Genomic DNA, 6,290 nt, shown 5'->3' on the forward strand with positions numbered 1-6,290 from the left:
CAAGTCGGAGATAATAAGACTAGTATTATAGATGTAATTATTTGATATTTACAATGCAAAATTAGCTTACAAAAAAAATTGTCATTTCAAATGTTAACCTTGTAGGTTGTACAAAAGAATCAAGTGGTGACATTGGAGAGGTCAAGAGGGAGTAAGGACATGCAAAAGACACCAAATTTAGGTGAGGGTGTTTGACACTTGTCCCCTAGGAAATGAACTTTGGCCCCTAGAACGAAAATAGGGCTAAAATATTGGATATTCTATTAGTGCCTTGGTCTATCCTTTTGAGAAAAAGTTTAGGTGAATGAGTTCATCAAGTGGGCTATGGTTTAATGGTTGGGATGGGGCACCCCCATGCAAACAATTGAGGTTCAAGCCTTGGCAAGTGTAAAGCTCCTTTTGTGTTTGAGAGAGAGAGAGAAAAAGGGGGGAATGTGTTTGACCTATGGAGTTGGTTTTCCTTCATCATTAAAGGGAATTTACACATGTTTGACAAGACAAATTAGTTTAAATGGACATTAATAGGACACTAATAAATGTTTATAGAGTAATATTGTACATGATGTGCCCATATATGGGATTATTTTTGGTATATTTAGAAATAAAAAGATTGACTCAATTAATATTAAAAAAATAAAGGTTTTGATTGTATGGACAGATATTTTAAAAGATTGTCCTATGAGAACTATTAAAATAAATTTCTCTTGAAAAGTATAATGAACCTCATTATATAAATTTTAATAATATAATTAACATCATGGTATAAATTTATTTCATAAATTTTAAGGGATAGAGGACTTGACATGTAAAATTTGGTGACTACCATAGTTAGACATTTATTTGTCCCTTTCACGAGATGTGTAATGAAATTTAGATTTTTATAGGGAGTCATTTGAAATTAGGTGGGTTGGATGCACATTCTTCTCAAGGATTGATAGACATATAAGGATGAAATTATAAATTTATTAATACGCAATTATTTGAAGTTGGTAAGATTTTAATTAAAAGATATGGATAATCAAACTCCAAACTATGGTGTCTTCTATAGGGAATAACATAGGTATGATAACCTTAAATATCAATAGAAGTCCCATCCTTAGTCCCAAATCAAAATGCCAACAGTGGATTAGGGTGGTTTTTTTATTGAAGAAATTGGTGCTTGAAACCCCAAATTTGTAAATCAAATAAAAGTAATGATGTAATATATAACAATATTTAAAAAAAAATATAAAATAAAAGTAATGAAGGGTAGTGCTTAATTGTTTATAAGGATTTTCTAAACTTTGATATAAATATTAATGTTCATAGATAATCAAGATTGATTAGTGGAATGATAAATCTATGAATATAAGTGATCATGGGGAGCACTAAAACATCCGTGAGAGAACTAAACTAAATAAGGCGACTTCAAAAAAACAAAATGGACAACAATCTAAAAGGCAGCAAGGGAGAAGCCTTGAACCAAAATTATTGTCACCCAATCTTTGTAGCAGTTATGTTCGAGAATAAATTGGTGACAAATGTATGGTTAGGATTTAACCAAAACTCTGTTAATATGTATGGTTAATTGAAACAAATGATTGACATTAATTGTCAAAACTTAGGTAACTACATAAAAGTATGTGGTGTATCCTGTGAACATGTCGTTTTATGAAAGGTGTAACTGAGAATGAGGTAGAGCTCCATGTGGTTATATAAAAGGTGTAATGAGGAATGAGGTAGAGTTCCCAATGTAGTGTTGACTTGTCATTGTACATTAGTATTAATATTGTTGTATGTTGAATATATTCTCATATTCTATCTTTTGTGTCTTTTTACATGTTTTAGTGTAACCCTCACATAATAAAAATAGAATTATGGCATGGAGAATGAGAATAAAGTATGGTGTGTCAATGAACCAACATTTAGTAAGGGTATTCTATATTGATTGATACCTAAGCTTGAGATTGAAGCAATTGATACATGTTTCAATGGCAATGGTAAACATAGTAATGGGTATTGATAGAAGCAATGTTGGGTTGTGTTATATTCTTTCCATGACTAGCCCCAGTGGTTAAATCGGGGGGTTAGAGGGGGGTGGGCGAAGCCCCCACTTTGTTGCGTCGAGCGCGGTGGGGGGGTCATAGGGGGGCGGTAGCCCCCTCTACGGAGTCCGAGGCAACACCCTGGGAATTTTTGTTTGGACCCTATATTAGGTGGGCGGACCTACCTATGGTTTTGTGCATGGATTTTGCACATAGTTTTGGGTGTGATGGTTTTCGGTCCATGGTATTTTGTAGATCCGATCAAGGGAACTACGGTTATGTTCTAATCCAGGGTTTATGGATGCTTCAACATGTATATATATGTATTGTAACATTGAAAGGAACATAATGAAAAATCAATCTGGTAGTCCCAGTTTTGGGATCCTGGGGAAAATCTCTGTGTATATTTGTTTTATGTGTTATGCTCTCACCATTGTTTATTTTTTGGTTTTAGAATTTGTGTGCAGGTAATTTCTATACGGGGTTAAAAGGGTTAAAACCTACAAGCAATTCCAATAGTTAATTGGGATATATCTACTTAGAAAGAAGTAACATATGTTATGGCTTTAGATAGAGAGGGAGCATTAAGGATTCTCATGAAGATCAAAGGCATTGCTTTGACCAATGTAAGACTAAATGAAGGACCACAAGTTCATACTATGATAGAGAACATAAATGTTGTGGTACAAGATGAAAATATGGTCAACAAAATTTAGATTGAGAGTGGGGAAAGAATTTGTAATTTGTTTTGTGGTCATATATATATATAGATATATAGAAACCCATGGTGCCTTATTAGGAAGGTTATGGTTAAATGAAGCAAAAGTTGTACCTGATCAGGGTGAAGGTGATGACTCCCAATAATACTTGAGATTAATGAACTCGAGATGTGGTAGATATTACTTTAATTTATCAATCTAGGAGTGTAAGACTTTTCAAAACACCTGCAATATATGTACATTTACAAATGTTTTAATCATTGGGTTTATTGATTAAATGTTTTGGGTCATTTTTGTTGGTTTTCATCTATTAAGTCCAATCTCTATTCTAGCAATCATGCAAGTGAATCACTTTGCAATGAACCATAAGATTACATGCTTTGATTTGTTAGACTCTCCTTCAGGATAAATTGATATAATCTAAATGATGTAGATGAATCACTCTACAACAAACCATGAGCTTTCACACTTTGATTCATCAAATTCATTACATCATTAACTAAACTTTAAAGATAGTTCAATGGAAGGTAACCCAAGGGTTACCAATTGGTTTCTTTGTAGAATAACTCTAGAAGAAACTAAGATAACAAATTATCTTGTGATTCCTCAACTAATTCAATTGAGGGTATTCTAAAGAACTACCAGATGTAATCAGAGCCACAATAGAATAAATACCCACTCATTTACAAAGCAAGGACAAGCTTTGAGGATCTGATTTGAGAAAACCAAAAAAATTGCTAAACAAGAAAATTACAAGAAATAAATAACAAAAAAGTGTCAAAGCATCGAAGTGAATTTCTACTCTTCTTATATTGTCGAAACCAAGAAATAAAATTACATAAATCATAATATTTAAAGAAACACGGAAGTTAATGTTGGAAATGATAAAAAAATAACTGAGACCATCAATAGTTGGATCCCTTAACTCTATAGCTCACTAGATGATCTCCTACAAACTAAATGATCTAAAAACTAACTCAATAGAATGGAAATAAATTCAATAGTTGTGATTCAAAACATTGTCTATTCTATTAAATTTAATGGTGAACCATGAATGGTTCTGAAGTCTATTTATTTATACAATTTATTCTAAATAAGTTCTTGGGCATTTGTCCTATTTTTAGAAAAATAACTAACATTTATCAAGAATTGTGTCTCTATCTTTTAGAAACTTTTCTTTACAAGTTGGAAGAGGAAAACACAAATAATTTATCTCCTAAAAAGAGGGAAGTGATCCAATAGCTCTATAATAGTTTAATTGCTTCCTAAATTCATTGTTGTGGATCTTGCACGTGTGCTATCATAATATTGGAGAAACTAGCGTGCCAAAAACATGTAATCTAGATGCGCACAAAAAAAAATAGTTTGGAAGTCCTTTTGTGTTTTTCCACAACTTAATAAGAAGTCATGAACTTGTCATCTATAGAACAAGATTCTACAACAACTCATATGTATATTGATGAGTAACGCTACTGCATGTTATTGGATGGTGAAATCAATCTTAAATCCTCCAAAATAAGGAATGACAACATCCTATAACATGAAAAAAAAAAATCCTAACAACCCCCAAGCATAAATTCATACATTATATTCTTATTTGAACAAAAATCATCGATTAACGATGAAAAATTCAAGTATGAATGCATATTGTCTCAATAGTGATAAAATGGTATGAAATTATTCAAAAAGCACAAAGGAAAGGTTAAATGATCAAACTAAAGGAAAATTGCATTAAAACAGAGGAACATAATAGGGTAAATATTGAGCTCATCGTACCCCCAACTCAACATTTTGTATCTTCCTCGCACAGTTAGTCAAAATTAGATTAAGATGGAAGATTTTGTTTATCTCAATTAACCCTAAGATCATATGAAATGAATTGTGTGCTAGCCTCTATTGACTAAAATTCCTTTAAATATGTGATCAATTTCCATATGCTATTGGCCCTCTCTTATCAAATGAAATACCACATCTCTAAGCTAGAATAGGGAATAACAATAAATGAAAATGTAAAATGAGTCCCAACCAATATAATCCCAATTCATCAATGGTTGTAACATACATATAGTTCCTATAGAATGAAGCATCGATGTTTTCCATGGGATATGGTTCTTTTTGCTTGAGCTTGTCTTTGAGCTCTTCCCATATGTTCTCATAGCATCGTATTGCATTTCCAACAAACTTGGAATACAAATCAATAAATTTAGTAATAATGGTGGATTGATTCTGAGCTATTACTTCCCCAATTCAAGGCTTAAAAACCCTTCAATTATGTTATTTGATTGTGTTAGTCATAGAGGATATCTTTGGCTAAATCCATAAAGGTGCATTCAACACTTCGCCTCTATGTATAAGCTCCAACTCTTGAGCTAGACTTGATCTCATTTTACAAGTAAGATTGAAACGCTTTGAGATTAACATCCTCCACCAAGTGATTGTGGTTCCACAAAGTATTCTTTCGAAATTGTTAATGTGCAAATATAATTCACGCAATAAAATCTTCCTTTCAAGAATGATAGAAAAATAGATCCCATAGAAAGTTTTCCTTGTCTCTTTTAAGTAAAAGGGAAATTGTCAGATATAGGCCTTTCTATTTACATTTAGAACCATTTTTTCAAATATAGAGTGTAGAGATGAGATGGTAGTTTGCATGTTAACAAATCAGTCGTTAATTCCCTTTCCTTGACCACTTTTTTCTTCTAACTTTGGATCTCCACTTCTTTCACCTACATTTCTCTTATTATCTCCACATAATTTCTTTAATTTCCTGATATGTTCCCTCATAGACCAAAATTTATCATATTACTTGTTGTAAAACCTGTATGGTTCCCCTTTCACCCAATTCAATTGTTTATTATGTGCGTCCAATGGAACACATCCTTTATGGTGGAAGTTAGCAACTTCTTTTCATACATCTCTTTTGGTGGTCAATTAGCTCAATTGTGCACTTGATGCAATTTTTGAATTAATTAAATAGAAGTGGAAGGTGCTTGATTAATGGTTACCTAAAAACTAGTGTCCAAAGTGCCAACTATGGCTGGTTCCTGCCATAGTAAGTGGAGGGATACTATGGCTATAGATGACTTTGCACCCTCTTCTTCTATCATTATGCTCTCACCATCATCATGTTGTGAAAACAACATAGTGGAACTCGTGTGTTGCATCATGTTGCATGAAGACTCACCTACTAACTGCTACATCTTTAGTATTTTACCTTTTTTCGATACATTTAGGAGCCCTTGGAACCATCATTTTAGGTTTTTTCTCATTAGTGGAGGGAGACCTAGCATGTCTAACCATTTCTATGTCATCCTCATCATTTACACATATGTTGTGCTAGCATCAACTCCTTCCCTTACTATTTTTATTTCAAGGCATCTTAGAGCTTTTTATTCTTCAACAAGTTCAAATTAGTATAGGGGGCCTTCTTCTGTGGTTGACTTTGAATCTATATTTTGCTAAGGGGTGAAGTAATTTCACTATATTATTTGTTATTGAAATCACTCTTCTTGTGGGGTTGTTTCATGATGCTTGATGTTCTTATTCT

The sequence above is a fragment of the Pinus tabuliformis genome, chromosome 9 (genome assembly GCF_031772625.1).
Source record: "Pinus tabuliformis cultivar Carrire ecotype Pingquan chromosome 9, CPIR1, whole genome shotgun sequence".
Classification (NCBI taxonomy): Eukaryota; Viridiplantae; Streptophyta; class Pinopsida; order Pinales; family Pinaceae; genus Pinus; species Pinus tabuliformis.